Source organism: Sinocyclocheilus rhinocerous, unplaced genomic scaffold, assembly GCF_001515625.1.
Source record: "Sinocyclocheilus rhinocerous isolate Xijiao unplaced genomic scaffold, SAMN03320098_v1.1 scaffold2051, whole genome shotgun sequence".
Classification (NCBI taxonomy): domain Eukaryota; kingdom Metazoa; phylum Chordata; class Actinopteri; order Cypriniformes; family Cyprinidae; genus Sinocyclocheilus; species Sinocyclocheilus rhinocerous.
The window spans coordinates 343,173-365,864 of NW_015662256.1; the positions used below are offsets into that span (position 1 = coordinate 343,173).

Sequence of the window (22,692 nt, forward strand, 5' to 3'; positions counted from 1 at the left end):
TGAGCGAGATCCTGGGAGCGGAGTGGGTAATGACGTAGGGCAGTTGCGGTGACAGTGCTCGCTCCAGCGAGTCACCTCACACGAGTCCCATCTGATCTCTGGAAAATGGAGAACTAGCCAGGGACGTCCCAGGATAATATCCACGGTGGGTCCCTCCAGTACCAAAAACGTGGTTTCCTCCTCGTGTAGCGTGCCAATCTTGAGCTTTAGCGTCGGTGCTCGATATTTCACCCACCCACGTCCTAGCAGTTTTCCCTGGATGGTCTCGACTCGGAGCTCCTGACGTTTGACGCATGACGTTTGAGGCATGACGTTTCTGGGGCCGATGGAGACCTGGGATATGAAATTGCCCTAGGAGCCCGAGTCGACGAGGGCAGGGACTGAAACAGAAAGGTCTGGGGTAAGTAGATGTACCGATAGCGTTGACAGCGTGGAAATGACAGGGTCTAGTTGGAGGGTACTCACCGCAGGACGTGGGGGTCTGACTGGGCAGGTCCTGATGTAATGATCCGCCGCAGCGCAGTAAAGGCACAGACCTGCCGCGAGACGGCGAGCACGTTCAGAAGGGGTGAGCCGGGAGGTGTCTACTTGCATCGGCTCTGGTACTGGGGAACCCATGCCGGGCGTGACAGACTGGTGGGCGGCTTCGGTGGCGTGGCATGCGGACAGATGCTGGGAAATTCGGTTGGCTTTTTGCATGAAACTTTCCAGTCCAACGGAATCATCATAGATAGCCATTTGAGCTTGTACCCGGGGATTCAATCCTTGCCGGTAAGAGGTAAGTAGAGCCGCCTCATTCCACCCGCTAGTCGCCGCCAGCGTTCTGAACCGCAGTGTGTAGTTGTTAATGGAAGAAGTGCCTTGGCGCAGCCGCAGTAACTGGTCGGACACAGATAGCACTCCTGCAGTATGACTAAAATGGTTAGTGAAGGCATCATATGAATTAATTATGGCACTATTAGCGTTCCATATGGCCTTAGCCCACAACAGCGCTCTTCCATTAAGAAGTGATATCAGGAATGCTACCTTAGTGCGTTCGGAGGAAAACTTCTGCGGCTGCATCTCGATGAACAAGGCCACTTGCAGGAGGAAGCCGCCACACTCAGCTGCATCACCCGTGTATGAAGCAGGCATGGCCATGGGACTGACAGAGGCAGACTGGGGGGTGGTCGGAGGAAGCAGGGCAGCCCGGAGGGCGTTTACCAGCTCCTCCAGGACTTCTGCGGGTGTGGGAGGTCGAGGATCCATGGAGGTACTTGTTATGGTCCGGTCTTCTGTCACAAAGCAAGGCCAGACACAACAGGTAAGTGCAAAACAGGATGGTTTATTGACTGGATAAGCAGAAGAATGGAACGGGTGAGGTAAAGGCAGGTGAGTGTCAACACAGTGAATGATTCCAGGGTTCTTATGTGAGTTCTGATGGTGTGTATCGTATGCCGGTTTCGTTGGAGATCGTGGAACAGATTCCAAGGAGTTGTTGGAGGATCGCGGGAGGAACCGAAGGTAAATCTTTCTAGGAGAATTCAGTAGAGAGAGTCCAGAACAGTCCATAGGAGTGAACGGTAGACCGGACAGTGAGTAACTGTGATGTGTGTGAATTTGTAGTGTGGCTTGATTGGTGACAGCAGGTGCGGGTGATCAGAACTCCGGTGACTGTGATCGGGTGATTATCCTGGATGGTGACTGACTGAAGTGACTGTGATGAATCCCTGACAATTACACTCCATCAACAGAACCAGACAGATGACATTACAAGATTACAAGACACTGTGCACTAGAGATGCGCGGATCAGCTCAAACGTCACCCGAATCCGCTGCTTCAAACCTGCCACCCACCCGCACCTATATTTTTCTCTGATTTAGATATCCGACCCGCACCTGATTGTCACAATAAAATGATTCTAATTCTTAGTTTTACATGATGATATGATGAATTGATGGTTCATTTTTAACAGCAGATTCATGTTAGAGCTGGTCTGCGCATCACTACACATGTCTGCGGTGCATTACGGCTCCGACACGAGCACAGGAGCTGATCAGGGCCACGCAATGCTTGAGTTTATACCAGCCATGCCGCAGCACATTTCAGAAATGGCTCTCCGTGCTGCTTCGCTAAAGATAGTGTAACGGCCACTAGAGTATTTACGGTAGTTTTGTGGCAGAGGGACAACTGCGCATGTGCATAGTGTGTGTCTGTACGTTATTAAAAGTTGAAAAGATAATCCGCTCTACTGACATTTGTCTATCTCTATTTTATTTCCCTCCTTTTCTGTTTGTGACCTGAGTTGAATGCTTACTTGTCTACATTTTTCCTCACTCATCCCATGAATGTGGATGAGTGTGTCGGTGCTTGAGGCATTTTTATTAAACCCGGGGAAAATATGCCATTTTCTCGTCTCCCATGAATTATTCTCCTCCAGCACCACACGGCTTTCCTATCTGGGCTATTGAACATTTCACAATAAGATATTACTGTTTGCGGTCACGTTTTTTCATTCACTTCACGTGGCCTGACACATGCAGTAAGGAGTGCTGATTCCGAAGGACTGGAAGAGAAAAAAAGTGTTGGACTTTATTTCAGTTTGTATTGTATTTTTTTCACTTTTTTCTGAGTTAAATTGTTTATTGTGATTTAACACACAGGCTGTAAGGAAGCACATGTACATTTCTTAAGGGAAACTTCTGTTTATTTTGTGATTAATCCATTGTAAATTGTGTGCATCTGAATATAATATTTTGGTTTACTTTTCTGTTGATAATTCTGTGATTTGATATTATACTATAGGTTGTATAAGATGGCTACGAATCGAGAACTGTTTGACTTATTGACATGTTCTGACTATTTACCAAGACAGAGTACATCTCAGAGTGGGGGATGGAGACTTACGGTCTCAGGTGCAGTTCCTGCAGGATGAGGTTGCTGTACTGCAGTGTTGTCTCCGTGATTTGCTGGATCTGCAAAAGAGTATGATTGATTGCATGAGTCCAGATGAAGGTACCGTTGAGCCACGACCACAGTCTAACCCTTCTACGCCATTTTGGCCGGCTCCAATAGGCATTTCAAGGTCAGTTTCTAGTAATGTGCCTCATGTATATGCGCCTGCGGTGGCTCAAACAACCTCGGCTGATTTGTCAGTTATGTCCAGGATCTTGGCCTCTGTCCTTCATCAATCATGTCTTGAACCTCTAATATTTGACGGTGAAGGAAAGGTGAGTCCGGACGACTGGCTTCAGTCTGTTGACATATACAGGACTTCATTAGACCTTACTGATTCACAGATGTTACTTGAGCTCCCTCGCTTTCTGTCCAAGGAACCGAAAAAGTGGTTTAATGTCTTGAGCTCCCATATTTCCACGTGGACCCAGTTTTGTGATCTATTTAGGAAGGTTTTTCTGCCATCTGATAATCAGGAGCACATTATGCGGAGTATCCGCATGAGAGATATGGCGCCGACGCTGATGGCTGCCTCCGTGGCGTGCTCCGCAGTTGTTTTTATGTTTTTGTTAGTTTGTCCTGTCTTTAGTTATATCCCTGCAATCAGTTTCACCAGAGACGAATTGCTGGACATTCGGAAGTACACACCACCCGATATTTCACCGGTTTTGTTCTATTTTTATTTTTATTATCTGTGTTTTTTGTTCTGTCACTGTCATTCTGTTACACTGTGGAAGCTTCTGTCACGAAAACAAATTCCTCGTATGTGTAAACAAACCTGGCAATAAAGCTCATTCTGATTCTGATTCTGATTCTGATCCTTGATCGAGTCCAGATGCCAGATGAACATTTACCCACATTTGTCGCCCACATGCTTAGTGAATTTCAAAAACTGAGATCTCTGCCTCCTCAGCGGGAACAAATTGAGCTAATATGTAAGCACGCTGTCGAAAAATACAGGGTAGCACTCTATGGTACAGTGGTGATGTCTGTGATGAACCTTCTTTTGCATGCGCATGAGCTGCATGCGGTCTTGGGTCCATGTGGTCAATATGCGCCCCAGGTCCCACAGTCAGTTCCTGTCACAAGAGAACTTAATTGATTTAAGTGCTTGACACCGGAGTTTACTTCCCGTAAATGTCCAAACTGTAGACAACAATATAGCCCAAATGTGTACTCGAGGTAGGGCTGCATGATTAATCGAAATTAAATCGTAATCGTGATTTTCGTGATTTGGCAAAAGCTGCGATTGTCATGCGATTCTTGTCAGGGAAGCACGGTTCTGTGATCAGTAGAAAATCTCCATCTGAAGGCCAGAGGGCGTTCTCACGCGGAAACTCCAAATACGCCCAGCAGAAGAACTCCAGGAAATCCCTATAGACTTTCAAAACAACAACTTGGTCTGCAACTCCTTTGCAGCTTGCTGATGGGGGAATGTGTTGTCCATCGGGTGTAGCTTGGTTACAGTTTGGGTTCATGGGCCAATGCTTTTACCATCGCTTTGCAGTCATCCAAAATCTTTCAACCCCGCTTGGGCATTGATTTTATGATGAGAGCTTCTTTTGTGATTCAGGTTCCTTCCAGAACAGTTGTTCTGGGCAATTTGCCAGAGGTTGCAACCGAACTGGAGGGCATTGACGTGGTGATGCAAAATCACAGTATGCTCGGCTTGCAAACCGGTTCTTCTAGTCTGGACACAAAAGTTGATGAGGCTGCTTCAAAGGAGGGTGAAAAAAATAAAACTTGCTGAGTTGTTGAGATCTTTTGCTGAATTATTTGATGGACATCTAGGCTATACATCCTTAGTTTAACATAAAATTGACACTGGACAGGCCCAACCTATCCATCTCGCTCCCTACCATACTTCACCAGCAAAAAAAGAGTTGATTGAGCGGCAAATTCACATGATGTTGGCAGAAGGCATTATTGAACCGGCGTCGGGGCCGTGGGTCGCCAATTGTCATCATGCAAAAGCCTTCTGGGGAACCAAGGTTTTGCATAGATTATCGGGGGTTGAACAGTCTTACAGTGAAAGACTCGTACCCACTTCTGAGAATTGATGAGTCCCTTGATTTTCTAGCAAGGGGTAATTTTGTGTCACAATCGACTTAGCCAGGGGCTATTGGCAGGTTGCCATGGAAGAATCGTCTAGGCCAAAGACCGCTTTCATTTCTCACTGTGGGCTGTACCAGTTCCGTGTTCTACACTTTGGCCTGTGCAATGCCCCAGCCACTTTTCAGAGGCTCATGAACACGGTGATAGCAGGCCTCATCTACAAAGTCTTGTGCAGTTTATCTCGATGATATTGTAGTCACCTTGCCCACATTTGAACAACACCTGATAGATCTGGAGGAGGTCCTGGCTAGGCTGAGATCTGCTGGCCTGTCGATCAAGTTTGACAAGTGTCAGTTCTGTATAAACGATCTTAACTTCTTGGGCTATCAGGTTACCAGGGATGGTATCTTACCCAATGAGGAGAAGGTGAAGGCTGTGGTAGATTTTGCTACTCCAGGAAATGCCAGGCAGGTGAGACAGTTCTTGGGTATAATAAGTTATTACCGGCGATTCATTCATGAACATGCACGACATGCTGAACCTCTTTTCGCACTTACGAGATCCAAATTTCTTTTGTGTGGACACAAGACTGACAGAATGCTATGGATTTCCTTAAAAGTAAACCGACATCTGCACCTATCTTGAGGTTCCTGCAGTTTTCACTTCTGTTCTTCATTCACGTGGATGCGTGTGATGCTGGTCTGGGTGCTGCTTTAATGCAGAGGGATGAGCAAGGAAGAAACTGTGCAGTTGCTTATGCCAGCCGTGCTTTTCACAAGTCCGAACAACCTTACACTACTCCTGAGAAGGAGTGCCTAGCGGTAATTTGGGCACTTGAGTATTTTAGACCATACATTGTGTACAGTTTTTTTCTGACCACAACAGTTGACCCACATCAAGTGGTTGATGTCACGACCAAATCCCACTGGAAGATTGGCTAGGTGGTCACTTTGGCTACAAGACTTTGATTTTGAGATAATCCATAAACCAGGAGTGTCCAACAATGTTCCTGACAGTTTGTCAAGGAACCCCTTACCTTCTTGTGGTCAGCCGTTTGATCTTCTCCCTGATCATGCTGTTCTTGGAAGTCTGGACTTGCATTCCTTGCCGTCTGTGTTGTTTACGGACAGGGATCAATTGAGACATCTGCAGCTGAATGATCCAGACATTGGAAAGTTGTTCAGTGTGTTGGAGGATGGTGAGAGTGTGTCATCTGAAGAAGCTCTTCTGTACGCTATTCTTGATGGTCTTTTGTATCACAAAGACCCAAAATCTTCTTGTACTTTACACCCCATGAAACAGTTCAAGCTTTATGCTCCCCAGGCTGTCAGGAAGTCTCTGTTGGAGTATTATGATGACCATTCCACCGCAGGTCACTTGGGTGTGTCTAAAACGGTGATTAGACTTAAGCAGAGATTTTTCTGGCCTGCCATGCTGTTGGATGTGAAGAAGTATGAGGGTTCATGTGCCATCTGCCAATTCATTAAGCCATCTCAGAGAAAGGCTGGTAGTTTCATGGTTCCAATCCATCCCCAATATCCCTGGGAGTATGCAGGGGTGGACTTTGTGGGCCCCTTGCCCCGAACGCCGAGTGGTAATGCGTTCATCCTTGTGTTTGTGGATTATTGAGCACAGAATTACAACATATTATCACCCGCAGACCAATGCTAGGGAGAGAGTAAATTGAATACTGAAAATGGCCATTAGGGAGTATGTTGGAACCAAGCATACTTCTTTGGATCGTTTTCTTCCCCACATTTGTTTTGCATTGCGGACAGCTCAACATGACATCACGGGACTGAGTCCGTTGATGGTGTTGTATGGCCGCGAACTGGACACACCTTTGGATCTGATTTCTCAGCCCGATTCTCTTGGCGTGGAAGAGCCAGTTGTGACTTCTTTGCATGTCCTGAATGCATTTGCTTCAGGAGTCATTTGATCATGTCAGGTCTTTTCCGGAGATGAGTCACTCTAAGAAAAAGCACTACTATGACAAGAGGCGTCAGCTCATTTCTTTCTCTGTAAATGATCTGGAGATCAAAACTCATCCAAGGTTCGATGCATCTACGAACTTCGCTGCCAAACTCACGCCTCTATACACAGGTCCTTACCGTGTTGCTCAGAAGTTGTCTGATGTAAACTATAGACTTACTGATGTGACTGCGGCGGAGGATGCGTAGTGTTTCACGTGGTAAACATGGAAGCTTTTCATACATGGGATTCTGGAAATGTATCGAAGATTGTGCCTGTGAATCCACCTCTCGAAATTGAGGAGGACAATACTTTGCTCAGTGACGGGAGCTCCTGTCATACAAGTTCTGGCATGACATCAAGTGGCTGTCCAACTGATGATGTCTGTGATCTCTTGGAATCTGATACCGAGTTTCTCTGTCTGATTTATTTGATGTCACTGACGAGGGTGTGGGTGAATGTGTTGATCCTGCCATTCCCTCTGATTTGACAGAGAGTCATGTTGATTGTGCCAACCAAAGGTATAACCTGCAACCTAGACTTGCCCCCAGGATTACCTCGGGTTGGGCAACCAATAGATGGACAAATGCATTTCACACAGACCAGTTGGATTTAAAATGAATATGTGAATGGAGTATGTGGGGTGCATATTTGTGCATATTTTTTCATGCCATTACAATATTGTTATTGTTTTTTGTAGACTGTTTCTAGGTTAACCAACACTGTTGTGTTTTGTTCTTATAAAAGGTAAACTTATCTTGTAAAATGTATTTTGCCATGGATTTTTTAAAATGCTTATGCATTTTTTTTTCTATTTGCTTGTGACATTTTCTTTTTATATACTGTATATCCCAGTGGCGAGTGGTGACTTTTTTAACCGGGTATGCTGAGTGATAAGAACCAACCCTCCCCCAATCGGCTTTTAGGACACTCAAAAGGGATCACATATGACAAATAATAAACACCGTGGCAGGTGTCGATTTAAAAGTATGCACATTTCCTACCTTATTTGTAAATGAAATTCATCTCCAATCCTTCTTCTATCGTTTCAGGTTTATCCATTGTTATTCGAATGCAAGAAAAATATAGCTGGTTTTCCAAGTAAAAACCACCAATTAACATTTACACGTAGTTACGTTATGATACGTAATCAGAGGGTGGGGAGATGGGGGGATTCCCCTGGTCTATATGTCTCTCTGCATCAGCTTAATGATTTTTTTATTCCCAGTGAATAGGAGTTAAAACTCTCACCTGGGTGACACTACTCCAATAACAGACCATGCAAAATACCCAAAAATATTTTAAATATTGCAAAGTAACGTTGCGACCTTGCAAACAATAATAAAATCAGAGAAGGACTTCAACTGTAAGCGACACGAGCATACCCAGAACAAAGGGAACAATATGATGTTTGTTATTATTAAAATTTTATATAGCCCATGTTTATATAAACTTTTTTTATTTATTTACCGCTTAGGCAATAATGTTGACAATAACGTATATCTTCAACATAAGATTGTCTATGACCAAAAATGTAAGAAGATATGTTTTCAGTGTACTTTTAAAATTTGCTTTGCTTGAGAAAATAAAAATATACAGTTAGTGTTTTTTTTTCTTTTCTTTTGATTTAGTCGAGTTGGTTTTGCATCAAACACAATGTGATTCTTGGCAATCGAAATCTGATAGGAACAGCACATTTTTCCGCTTGGGCGAGCGCTTCGCGGACAGCTTACCTCGTGCATGAAATCAGCCACAGACCAGCAAATCACTGAGAACGCGCTACAATCCTGAAGAGTCATAGCAACAGAGCGGAGGCGAGAAAGCTGCGGAGAATCCGCTCACCCGGAAGCAACCACAACTGGTAGATTTAAAGAAAATTACTGCCGTTTGGCAAATAAATAATTGTACGTACTTATTCCTAACTCTTTAAGCTTTAAGTTACATTTAAAATGATAAGGGATCAACTTATAATCATGTTTATATGAATTATCCCGTGAACTTATTCTCTCAAATGGCCTGGGTATGCGGAGCATTCGCAACTTATATTGACAGAACGCCACTGGTATATCCTAGGACAAAGTAGTTTGGTGAGTTAAAAACGGTCATGTATGTCGGTATTTCTCATCATTTCTCACCATTATTTTTCTTTGTGATGGGAGTATATACAACTATTCATGTATTAAGATGTTTATGTACTGTAATTTCACAGTGCTGTTGGCTGGGGACAGCAAATTTTTTCCCGGGGGGACTCCGTAACGTCCACTAGAGTATTTATGGTAGTTTTGTGGCAGAGGGACAACTGCGCATGTGCATAGCGTGTGTCTGTATGTTATGAAAAGGTCGCCGTGATTTTGCAAAGATATGTTCCTGGATCAACATCTTTTGTTGATCCTGGATCAACATTACTGTCCAAAAATATAGGCTAAACCCAATCTCTACCCCTAAACCTAACCTTACCCATAATTTATTCTAAAAATCAGTGTGAAATGATAGCTGATTAAACAAGGGTGTAGAAGCACCTAACCCTGATCGTAAGCCTAAAACAGATATTTCCTGAAAAGTTATCCCTCAATTCTGATTGGTTAATTGGAATGTTGTTCCAGGATCAACAAGGATGTTGATCCAGGAACATGTTGTACTTGGTGAAATCACGGTCAGCGTTATGAAAAGGTGAAGAGATAATCTGCTCTACCGACATTTGTCTGTCTTTATTTTATTTCCCGCCTTTTCTGTTTGTTTCTTCCAGTGGGATTTTTCCTCACTCATCCCCATGTATGTGGACGAGTGTGTCGGCGCTTGAGGTATTTTTATTAAACCCGGGGAAAATACACCATTTTCTCGTCTCCCGTGAATTACTCTCCTCCAGCACCACACAGCTTTCCTATCCGGGCTATTTATAACATTTAAACTTGGTGTTACAATAGGCACAGTCTTTTTTGACGGACGCCGTGTTCAAGCTGCACATAATTGAGGATGTATTTTAAAGTTTAATCACCGTTCTATATTAAAGCACTGCTTTAATTGATGCTCACACACACAAACACAAACACACAAACATATAAGTAGTACAGCTCCTCTTTGTTTATTTTTTAAAATTATTTTATTATTACAGCTAACTACTGAACTGTGAACACTGGATAGCTTTCCTGAGGTAAATGCAACATTAAGTGACATTGTTAACAAGCTGTTTTATTGGTATCTTTCTGCGGTTGAAACACCGACTGAGCGATTACATAAAACATGATACATTTTGGTGAGTTGTACTGTATCTTTCAACATACTTTCTGATGTTCATTCACGTTTATTTCACGCTATAACTTGTATTAAACATTGGTGCATCTCTAGTTTGTATGTATCCCATATTTTACTCTACACAACAACTTTTAAAATACAGTTAAAAGAACTGAAATGGACTAAAGGTCTAGAAAATGCTGGAAGAGTTTTTAACATGTGGACATGGTCCTGTTGTGTGATGTGCTCTATGGGTGGGGAATGAGCACATCTCTGGAGTTCAGTCCTGAGTGTCAAGATGCTTGGATAATGGAAATGAACTGGGCCAAAATTCACCCTAAATCTTGCACTTACATTAGCACATGGATGATGTGAGAGTACTGACACACTGGAGGAATGGCCTAGACCTGCAGGGACACACTGGGATCGTGAGTTATGTGTGTATGGGATGTGTGCATCACACCTGTGTTCCAGGTGTTGTTGCAGTGCGACCAGGGAAGCCGCGTCTGGAAGCTGCTGCACAGGTAGAAAAATGCCCAGGCCAGAATAACAATATAATACACACAACTGTGTAAGATCATCATCTGACTGGCGAAACCCAGACCTGAAATAGTAGAACGATCCAATCACAAACATAAAAACAAAGAAAAAACAAATAAAAGATGAATCAATCTAAAATTACAATGCACAAACTCAAATTCAAATAGCCTCAAAATAAAGTTGCATTCACAAATAAAATCCAAACAGACACACTTGTATCACATGCGGACAGACTTTGGAACTGTGTAACAGATTTATGTAGTCATGTCACTACATTAATGTGTCGTGGTAGATTGGACTGCACCAAGTTTGAAAACGTTACTGTGCAAATGAGGAGAAATTTGTCTCCGTGCCTCTAGAGCCCCACTGTGTTCCCTTTAGCCTTAGTTCTTCCTTGTGTGTTCTTGTTAGCGTTATCCAGGTCACCTGTGCCTTGTTTTCCTCAGTGTATTTAAGCTGTGTATTTTTAACCTTGTTCCTCACTCGGTTTTTGGTGTTTCCTGCTGGGTCTTGCCAAGTCCTCCCGAGCTACCCCTAGTAAGAGATTAAAGCTCTCGCAGCACAGCCGATTTTGCCATCGAGTTTCGGACCATCGCGGCAGGGAGTGGATGGAACGATGAGGCGTTGAAGGTCTGTTTTCAGGGAGGGTTGTCTGAGCCCCTTCAAAATGAGTTAGCCAGCCGGGAACTAGTTGATGATCTCAAGTCCCTCATTGCGATGGCCATCAGCCTGGACAATCGCCTGAGAGAGCAGAGGGTGGCTCGCCGCAAGGCATCTCAGACCCAAGTTCCTATGAGCAGGTCTGGTTCCCCCGTTTGTGTTCCTTCGTCCAGGGCTTCACCAGTCCCTGAACAGCTCCATGATTCCCCGGAGGACATGCAATTGGGTCGTTCCAGGCTCTCTCCTAACAAGAGGGAACGTCGCATGAGGGAGCGACGTTGCCTCTACTGCGGTGCTTCCGGTCACTTTCGCTCCACGTGTTCCGAGCTCTTGGGAAATGGTTCCCCCACCCAGCTACAGGAGGGCTGTGATGGGGAAAATTAGAGCTCCTCCTATTAACACCGTCCTAACTGTTCCAGCCACTCTGTCCTGGGAGGGCCACCAGCATCCGGTCCAGGCCATGATCGATTCCGGCACCGCAGGCTACTTCCTGGATCTATCCTTGGCTAAGGAACTTAAGATCCCTACCCAACTTCTTCCTCACCCCCAGGCAGTTACGGCATTGGACGGCAGACCTATGGAACTTGGCAGAGTAACAGAGGCCACTCAGTCCCTGTGAATTACCATCCTTGAACACCAGCAGGAGGAGACCTTCTATCTAATTGACTCTTCCGAGTTTCCTGTTATCCTGGGCCACCCCTGGCTGCGTAAACCTAACCCTCGGATCGACTGGTCCGCTGGCACCATCCTGAGCTGGGGTTCCACTTGCCTAATTCAGAGTCCCTCAGCCCCTAGTTCCAAGTTTCTAGAGTCTGTCAACCTGGCTCGAGTCCCCAGTTCCTATCATCAGTTCAAGGCAGTGTTCAGCAAGTCCCGGGCCACCTCCTTACCAACACTACGACTGTGCTATCGATCTGCTCCCTGGTTCCTGCCCTCCCAGGGATCGGATCTTCTCATTGTCTTCCCCTGAGCGCACAGCTATGGATACCTACATAAAGAAGTCCTTGGCAGCCGGCATCATCCGCGCCTCTACTTCCTCTACGCCTTTCTACTTGGGGCAGGCTTCTTCTTTGTGGGGAAGAAAGACGGGGGTCTTAGGCCATGTATCGATTACCGGGGCCTCAGCAAGATCACAGTTCGGAATCGATACCCCCTTCCTCTCATGGCCACTGCTTTTGAGCTACTATAAGGGGCTTCCATTTTTACTAAACTGGATCTATGCAACGCTTACCATCTCGTGCAGATCCGGCAGGGGGGCGAATGGAAGACGTCCTCCAGAGACTCCTTGACAATCATCTCTACGTGAAGCCTGAGAAATGTGAGTTTCAGTTTCTCGGGTTAATTATCACTCCGGGCCACGTGGAGATGGACCCGAAAAAGGTTGAGGCTGTCCTTACCTGGCCCATTCCCACCACAGTCAAGGAGGTTCAACACTTCATCGGCTTTGTTAACTTCTATAGGAGGATCATTAAGAATTTCAGCTCTGTGGTGGCTCCCTTGACTGCGTTGGCCAAAGGTGGAGGAGTTAAAATTCACTGGGGTCCGGAGGCAGCAGGGGCCTTCCAGGATCTCAAGTGCCGCTTCACTTCTGCTCCCATCCTCTCAATCCCCGACCCAGGAAAACCTTTTCTGGTGGAGGTAGACGCCTCTGAAGTGGACGTAGGGACCATCCTGTCACAAAAAAATTACACCATTGCGCCTTCATGTCTCGTCGCCTGTCGGATGCCGAGCGCAACTACCACATGGGGGATCGAGAGCTGCTCGCGGTAAAAACCCACTCGCTTTGGAGGAGTGGCGCCATTGGCTTGAGGGGGCTCAACATTCTTTCCAGGTTCTCACGGATCACAAGAACCTGGAATATCTCCAGCAGGCTAAGTGGTTGAACCCTCGTCAGGCTCGATGGTCCTTGTTTTTTAATCAATTCCAGTTTCTCCTGTCCTACAGACCCGGCACCAAGAATGTTAAGCCAGATGCCCTGTCCCGAGCCTACTCTCCCGAGACACAGAAGAAACCTGTGGCATAGATTATTCCAGGGTCAAGGATCGTCGTACCCCTTCAGTGGGAACTGGAAAGGGTGGTGCGAGAAACCCAAGCCCAAGAGCCAGATCCAGGAGGTGGTCCCACGGGACGCCTGTATGTCGCTCAATCTGCCCGGGCCCGGGTCTTGCAGTGGGGTCATGAGTCTCCCTTGACGTGCCATCCGGGAACTGCTCACACACTTGACTTCCTCCAGCGGCGGTTTTGGTGGCCGTCCATCAAGGAGAATGTTAAGGTCTATGTGGAGGCCTGCCCCGTGTGCAGCCAGGGAAAGTCCACACGTCAGCGACCTCAGGGACTGCTCCATCCCTTTCCCCGTAGGCCATGGTCGCACCTTTCTCTGGACTTTGTCATGGGACTCCCACCATCCCAGGGCAACACAATCATCCTGGTGGTTGTGGACCAATTCTCTAAGGCCACCCGGTTCATTCCTCTGCCCAAGTTACCTTCGGCCAAAGAGACAGCAGAGCTTCTTATGAATCATGTCTTCCAGGTATTTGGAATTCCCCGGGATACTGTCTCCGACCGAGGGCCCCAATTCTCATCCAGGTTCTGGAGGGCCTTCTGCAGGCTTATTGGGCTCACAGCCAACCTATCGTCCGGGTTCCATCCAGAGTCTATTGGCCAGACAGAACGGATTAACCAGGATCTGGAGACCACCCTGCGGTGTATGGCGGCCAATAACCCCACCTCTTGGGCTATCTACATCATATGGGCTGAATATGCCCACAACACCCTCCAGTTCTCAGCCTCTGGACTATCCCCCTTCGAATGCCAGTTCGGGTATATCCCTCCATTGTTTCCCGAGGAGGAGGCACAGGTTGGTGTTCCCTCTGCCCGACGTTTGGTCCAACGCTGTCGGCAGACCTGCAAGAAGGCTAGGTGTATCCTTCTACAGACCTCCCAGAGATACCAACGTCAGGCTAACTGCCGCCACCGGAAGGCTCCTAATTTCCGAGCCGGTCAAAGAGTCTGGTTAGCCACCAAGGACTTGCCCCTCCGGGTTGAATTGAGGAAGCTTTCCCAGAAATACATCTGGCCTTTTCGCATTGCAAGGAAAGTTAACCCTGTTTCCTATCGTTTGTTTCTTCCTCGTTCCCTTAGAATTAACCCCACGTTTCATGTCTCATTGTTAAAACCTGTCTTGTCTTCTCCTTTTTTTTAAATAAATCTTCATTTCCTGGGAAACTGCCTTGAGTGTTTTGTTTGGGTCCAACATTACCACTGTTGTGGCTTAGTGGTAGATATCTCAACCATCACACCAGAAACCCAGGTTCTAGCCCGGCTTGTGTCGTGTATGTTGTCAAATTCAGAAACCCCTGGGTGTGATAAATTGTTGAACAGGAGGTAGGTACTAGGTAGTTGTTGCATCGAGCTGGAATCCTTTTAGTATTGCTCACTGGCTGTCTGTTGGAGGTCCTTAGGTGGGAATGGGAGGGAACTCCGAGGTGGGCCTGGCATCAAGGTTAGATCTTTGTGCCTGTAATGTAGTATGGGGCGCAAGGGAGAATGTTGTTAGAGGCCCATGGTGCCCGGGTAGAGCTAGGCCCGTCAAGGGAACTGTCAAAATTGCAGCGAGTCCAATTGGATCAGCTCTTTGGAACTTGTGGCTGGGTCATAGGCCAGGAAGTGTCACTATACCCCTCGTGTTCGTGGTTCTTAATCATGGAATTGGTCCTCCTGTGGTAAATCCCAAGATGACTTAAATGTTTGCGACCTGGCCATGTTGCCAGGAAGTGTAACGGGTAGGTTTGCACCTCACCCTATGTCTTGTAAGGTCCCTCCTATGGTTTAAAGTGAGCAGTCTTTTGCATGCTATTTGTCCGAAAGCTAGTGTCCACCAAGTGGGGCAGCTGCAGCTTGGTCGTATTGAATGGCATCTTAAGTTCATTTTAGGGCCCCAGTGCAGCATTGCTATCATTGTTGTACCTTTCTCTTTGAGTTAGCCTCTGAATTGCAGGTGCTGAGTTTTGTAATGTGTGTCCCAACGTTGTCATAAGGTGTGTTCCCAGCCTTGCTGTAGCCACAATGTTCCATCAAGGTTGCAGGGTATGGCTGATTGTATTTGGCATTTTCAATTAGTAACCGTAAATTGGTCAATGTGTTTTCTGCATGACATTGTGCTTTTTGAGCCCTCTAAATCTGGCCTTCCAGTGGGATTGATAGCCTCACCGTCATTGGTGTAGGTAAGTTGGGGCATTTCCGATGCCAGTGAATGTGGGTATCACTGGTGTAAAATTCAATTAGTCAATTTTAAGTGGCATTAATGTTGCTAGTTTCCCTTCAAGGTTTCTTGAAGATTAAGGCCAATAGCTGGTCAGTACTGAAATGTCTACTGCTTGCCAAGGATGGTGGTAAAAGGTGCCATGTCACCCTCTGGTGTAATATCCAGTGCCGTGTCAGTTTTCTTCAGGCCTTGGGATAATTTCTAAGGTTTGCCTGATGTTGGGGTGGAATGTAGCAGAGTGAGGTATAGACCCAGTATGATTGGCTGGTGATACCCAAACAGGTGAGCTTATCGGTGTTTGTACTTTATCATAATTGGTCAGTTGGATAAGTTTCATGAGCCAATTAGTGCCTGTGTTGTGCATATAAAAGGGGCAAGTGTTTGGTTGCTTGGGATGCATCATCCTTGGTACCACCCCTTTGTGACATGTGGCGCTTTGAATGAGTGCTAGCAGTTGGGCTATCCTCCTGTCTTTTGTGTGCTGGCTGTTGGCCAGTTTACAGGTTGGTCCCTGTTTTAAAAATGCCTTTTTGCCTGTTAAATATAGAGGCTTATTACCTTGTTTGTTTTTAGATATGGGCCTGCAAGTAGCTGTAATCCTGCGTGGTGAGCGACCATGTGTATTGCAGCATTGTACGGTTTTCTTGGTAGGTATGGGTAGTTTAAAGTTTGTTTTTAACAAGTTTTTATGCGTAACTTTTGTTCAATGTCCAGCAGGATTGATTGCACGTCCAGGGGTTTCTAATGATCTTAATTGAAGCGTAACGAACCTCAAGTAACTGACTGCACTTCTGCTCTGCTCTACTCCGTTTTGTTCTGTCTGGAATTCATCTGGGTCCGTCTGTTATATTTTGTTTTGTTTGGTGTGTGGATTTAGGTGGGAGGGGTTGGCCATGGTACCTTGTACTGCGTGTCCACATGGAGTGCTGTTTAATATTACTGATTTTTCACGTGTGTGTCATGGGTATTGAGTGTGGGGTAGAAATCTGAGGGTCTTTGCTGGCCAGTCATTATAATCCGTAATTATGTCCCCACTGGATGCAACAAATGCCTCGTTTATAATGGGTTTTACTGGTTTTGTCTCGTCACGCTGGGACATGGCATCACAGTATGGTAAGGGGCGTAACATTTCCGTCACACGCTTGAGGTATTCGGCCAATCACAATGCACTGGATGTCTGGCCAATCAGAGCACACCTCGCTTTTCAGAACGATGAGCTTTGTAAAAATCGACACGTTTTAGAAAGGCGGGGCAAAGAGGAGAAACAATAATGTGGAAAATACTTTGTTTTTTTTACTTTAAATTGCATAAACACATTGCATTACACCAAATACACAAAATAATGTTCTTTTTAGCAACGTCATATGACCCCTTTAAACAAGAGTCAAACGGACCATCATGAGGGTGAATAAATGATGAGAGGATGTTCACTTTTGGATGCACGACTACTTTCAACCATTCAAACCTGCAAACAGAGGGCAGATTTTCATCCAGGCGCCGACTCCTCCCAAACTGGTGAACTGACCCAGAGCCGTCTCCAACAGGAAGAGAGGAACGCCACACACTACCAGGAATAACATGTATGGCACGAAGAACACACCTATCCTCAACAAACAGAGAGATGGAGGATTATAGGATTGATTTTATAAACAAAACACACAACAGCACAAGTCACGTGACTAAACTCAAGTTGTCTATCCTTATGCTCACCCTGCCTTTGGCAACAAACCTGTGTCCATTTGCTAAGGGCTGTTATGTCCCGGTGTATTCCGGGTGGCGTAGTCGACTATAGGATTTCTCTTATTATTGGTAATTTTCAAACTCCTGACCACTTACTGCCACATTTGCAAGGACAGTCTGGAACTTCTGACTCGCAGCCTGTAAGTACGTTTTCACATTTAAAGAATTTGCCACTGATGATTCAAACGCGAGTTTTGAGCATTGTAGAGTAGCGCTTGTTATTTGTCGTTTCTCCGATCACAAATGCAGACATGGTTTTATGTTTACGCGGCGCGATGCAACGCAACGCGTAAAAAGACAGTATAAGTCATTATAATCAGTAATTATGTCCCCACTGGATGCAACAAATGCCTCGTTTATAATGGGTTTTACTGGTTTTGTCTCGTCACGCTGGGACATGGCATCACAGTATGGTAAGGGGCGTAACATTTCCGTCACACGCTTGAGGTATTCGGCCAATCACAATGCACTGGATGTCTGGCCAATCAGAGCACACCTCGCTTTTCAGAACGATGAGCTTTGTAAAAATCGACACGTTTTAGAAAGGCGGGGCAAAGAGGAGAAACAATAATGTGGAAAATACTTTGTTTTTTTTACTTTAAATTGCATAAACACATTGCATTACACCAAATACACAAAATAATGTTCTTTTTAGCAACGTCATATGACCCCTTTAAACAAGAGTCAAACGGACCATCATGAGGGTGAATAAATGATGAGAGGATGTTCACTTTTGGATGCACGACTACTTTCAACCATTCAAACCTGCAAACAGAGGGCAGATTTTCATCCAGGCGCCGACTCCTCCCAAACTGGTGAACTGACCCAGAGCCGTCTCCAACAGGAAGAGAGGAACGCCACACACTACCAGGAATAACATGTATGGCACGAAGAACACACCTATCCTCAACAAACAGAGAGATGGAGGATTATAGGATTGATTTTATAAACAAAACACACAACAGCACAAGTCACGTGACTAAACTCAAGTCACCTTTATTTCTATAGCGCTTTATACAATACAGACTGCTTCAAATCAGCTTCATAGAAATAAACAGGAAAACAGTGTTAATATCCTAAAATTCATCAATTATGAACCAACTTCAATTTCAACTGTAAAGCAGCTCTAGAGAAGACAACAGAGTCATTATTCTGATCAATTCAGTTCAATAATAGTGTTGATGTTGCAAAGTTTATCATGAAACACATTCAATTCAGTTATAGAGCAGCTGGAATATAAATTAAAAAAACAAAACAAAATTTAATTTTTATGACCCCTCTTTATCAGTGTTATTTTAGTTTTTTTTATATTTTGAATCCTATTTTATTTTTATATTTTCAGCTTAGTTTTCATTTTAATTTTAGTTCCAGTTTAAGTAATTTTGTTGTGTGCTCTTGTCATCGACATTTGTCTTGACATTTTTCATTTTAAAGTAAAATGTGTTTTTTTTTCTCTATTATGAATGCATTATGTTTCTATGTGTTGTGAATAAGCTGTATGTGTACTGTATGTGATACGTCCTGTAAAGACAAAATTCCATGATAATGGATAATAAAGTGTTTAAAATTCTAATTCAAAATATTTGTATTATTTGTATCCCATTTTTTACTCTACAAAATATATTTTAAAATATACTTAAACATTATTTTCATGCACATGCCATACAAAATATAAAAGTATACTTTTTGAGGACACTGTATCTCAATCAAACATGATATGAACATTATAAACTAATGACAGAATGCATGACTAGAGCGCTGAACGTCTCTCACCTCCTCCGTTCTTGTAACACAGATATGGGAATCGCCACACATTACCCAGACCAATAATCTGTCCAGCAACAGCAAGCAGAAACTCAGCTTTACTAGCCCACTGACCGCGATCCTGCAGACTGCTGTCCTCCGCCTGACCTCTGACCCTCAGCACCTGTGAACACATGACTGGCTGCAGCAGACACATACGCAGACACAGACCTGCAGATGCTCACAGAACCAGTGCATGACAGCAAAATGTCCCAAATGAGACACACAGCATTTAACTTACAGCATGGTGTTACTGTAATCTTATGCTCTGCTGGACATATTGACCACACTTGTCGTCCTGACTCCTGTGTGTGTGTTACCAAAGATGTTTAGGGAGGGGGTGTCCCTAAATAGGCACCAATGAGAGCAGCACATTCAGCAGGAGTGACTGCTATCATGTCAGTTATAACCAGTACAACACTTTATTATGGTAACTATATATATATATATATATATATATATATATATATGTACAGTATATGTGTTTGTGTGTGCCAACTGAGACACTATCACAATTAAAAATAGACAAATTAAGTCCACTTTAAATTCTAAGTAAAGAGTTTGCATTGACTTGGTCACTGAAAAGTGGTCCCCAGCTAACAGGGATCGTTCTCACAACTTCTACTAACATTTTTTTTAAAAGTTATACAAATGTTAGGACTAAATGTTCTTAATGTTTATGGAATGTTCATATAACTTTAATATTTGATATATGTTCTCATTAGAATGAGAGAAAACATTCTTGGAACAACATTCTCAGATGTTATTTGTATTTGATGAACATTTGAAGAAACATTTTTGTAACCTTTAAATAACATTACCATGAGAAGCTGAGAATTTTAACATTCTTAGAATATCAAAAATAAGTGTTCAAATAACCCTATAATTTTGGTGAAAATAGTTAGTAGAACATTATAAGAAATGTTTTTGTAACCTTTAAATAATTTTATAATCAAGACAAGAAAACCAAACATATTCTTACAATATATATATATATAAAAGTGTTGAAATAAGCTTACATTTTGCGTAAAAATAAAGTTAGTAGAATGCTGTAAGAAACGTTTTAGTAACCGTTTTTGTAATGTATATTTAAAATCACAACAAGAAAACTGGACATTTCAATGTTTTAGAAACATTTCAAAACAATGGGTCTCATTCACTAAGCATGCGTATGCACAGATTTGTGTGTGAAACCTGTGTATGAAAAAAAGAAAATCATGATTCACTAAAAACCTTCATGCTAAAATTTATTCTAAATTTACGAAATAATATAGGAACAACTGAAAGCACACATATGCAAAAATACTCTGGTTGGACTTAAAAATCGGTGTAAAAATATATATTGCATGTTCACATAATAACACACACACACACACACATATCTTCCAGCATTTTCTAGACATTTAGTCCACGGCTGTTCTTCTAAGTATATATTTAAAAGTTGTTGTGGAGAGTAAAAGATGGGATATTATATTATATTCAGTACCGTCACAAGGCCTATGCCAAGTGTGCGACCGCACAGGGCCTCGTGCCTTAGAGGGCCTCGCTCCTGGCCTGCACTTCATGTCGTTTATGTCTAATTTTTATTACTGTTTTTCCTCCCATTTTGTCCTTTCAAAGACTAAAATAGTCATAGCTGATAGATAGTATAAGAATATGTGTATAAGAATGAGTAAAGCTGTTTGTTGTTAGGATGACAAAACGTTTTAAAAGTTAAACTTTTAGGCTGGTCTGCCTCAGTTGTCCAACAGCGCTCGTAAATGTCAAAATGATCGAGATGGCCAATCAAATCAAAGAAGGCCGGTCTTACTGTCACTGTCACAATGCAATGAGAGTTTGTGGAAAGATGTAAGTAGTACTGTATAAGAAAACTGTTTTACGATTGAAATGTTCAGCGACCGACAGTAATAGACTATCTTGTGATGCAAACTACTCAACTTTTTATGAAATTTCGCCGTTTTGAATTGAAAATATGTGATCATGAATCATGTAAATCATAAATGAACGTGACGGGAGACGTTTGTGTTTTCGACTATTAGACATACGAATAAAAGTGAATGTGCACATTTTAAAATATAATATTATTTTCAAATAGTGTAAATTGATTACTACTTCATTTGAAGAGTTCAGATGCAAAAGCCTCTAAGTGCTGTTTTTAAAAGTTAGCATTTTATCAGGCTCCTATGTGTAGGTTTAGTAATTTCACTTTAATGGCAATGCATAGTTTCTTTTCTTTCCCATTAAAGTAAAATAACTGAACATAAACATAAGAGCATGAGAAAATATCCATTTTAGAAGAAAATTTTAGATGGCACTTAGAGGCTTTTGCATCTGATCTCTTCATAAATAACTACAAACCTAGAACTTATTTAGAATTCTTATTTACTTATTTAATTGCTTTATTATTATTATTATTATTATTATTATTATTATTATTATTATGCAGTAGATCTTACAATTCTTATGAGCGTGTGCGTGACTGTGATTCGTGCTCAAGCATGTCAGTGAGCACGGCATTACAATCGATCAGATGCGTATTAAAGTTGCATTCGTTACTATAGCAACCATACCCCTGTCACAGATCGGCCAGACTCGGTCACCTCCAAATCACCGCAAACACCTTCACCTGAGCACTGATCACACGCACCTGTCACAAATCGGCAATCATCATCAATTCCCCTACAAAAGCACACACCTCACTTCACTCCAGTGTCCGATCTCGTTGATTCGAAGTGGACTCATTCTCTCTCTCGACATCCGTGAGATTCAGCTAAAGTATTCCCTACTCGTTGAACTTACCGCCTGTGTTTCCTCCAGTGTGTTCTCCTGTGTTCCTCTCCTTAGTCTGCTCCTGTGATACTTACCTCCTGTGTTTCCTCCAGTGTGTTCTCCGGTGTTCCATTCCCTAGTCCGTTCCCATCATCTGCTCCTTGGATTTCCCGTGTTCTCATCACCTGAGGTGTGTGCAGTCCTCTGTCTCCCTTCCACGATCTCCTGTGAGGACCATATACGGAATTACTCTTCTCATCTACCTTAAGGACCATTACCCTAAGTTCATTTACTCACCTGCCCCATCCATCCGCACCCCTTGCTGATAATAAACATTATTGTATTTTTCTAACCATCTGTGTGAGTCTCCTTCCATAACAACCCCCCTCTCCCTTGCAACGGCCCTGATTATATTATATATGGGGCGATTATATCCTGTCAATCAAAAGGGGGTGGGAAAAACTTGGCAGACTGCATCTCATACTGTGTGCAAATCTCTTGAATTTAGGGCTGTCAAAATTAACATGATTAACGTGAAACAATTCAATTAAATTCAAGTTTATTTGTATGGCGCTTTTCGCGATACAAATCGTTGCAAAGCAGCTTTACAGAAAATTACGTTTCGACAATATAATTAGTAGTAGCTTGTCAGTGGTGACTATGTCAAATTGATGTTCATATGGCAGAAATGTACGGTAAAATTCAGTTAATGACGTAATCTAAC

The 22,692-nt window shown here is 43.6% G+C and overlaps 1 pseudogene; it reads right to left on the reverse strand.

Moving 5' to 3' along the window:
• Window positions 1–22,243, reverse strand: part of LOC107728000 (sodium- and chloride-dependent GABA transporter 2-like) — a 55,886-nt pseudogene extending 33,643 nt beyond the window's left edge.
• Window positions 22,244–22,692: the final 449 nt, after the last annotated feature.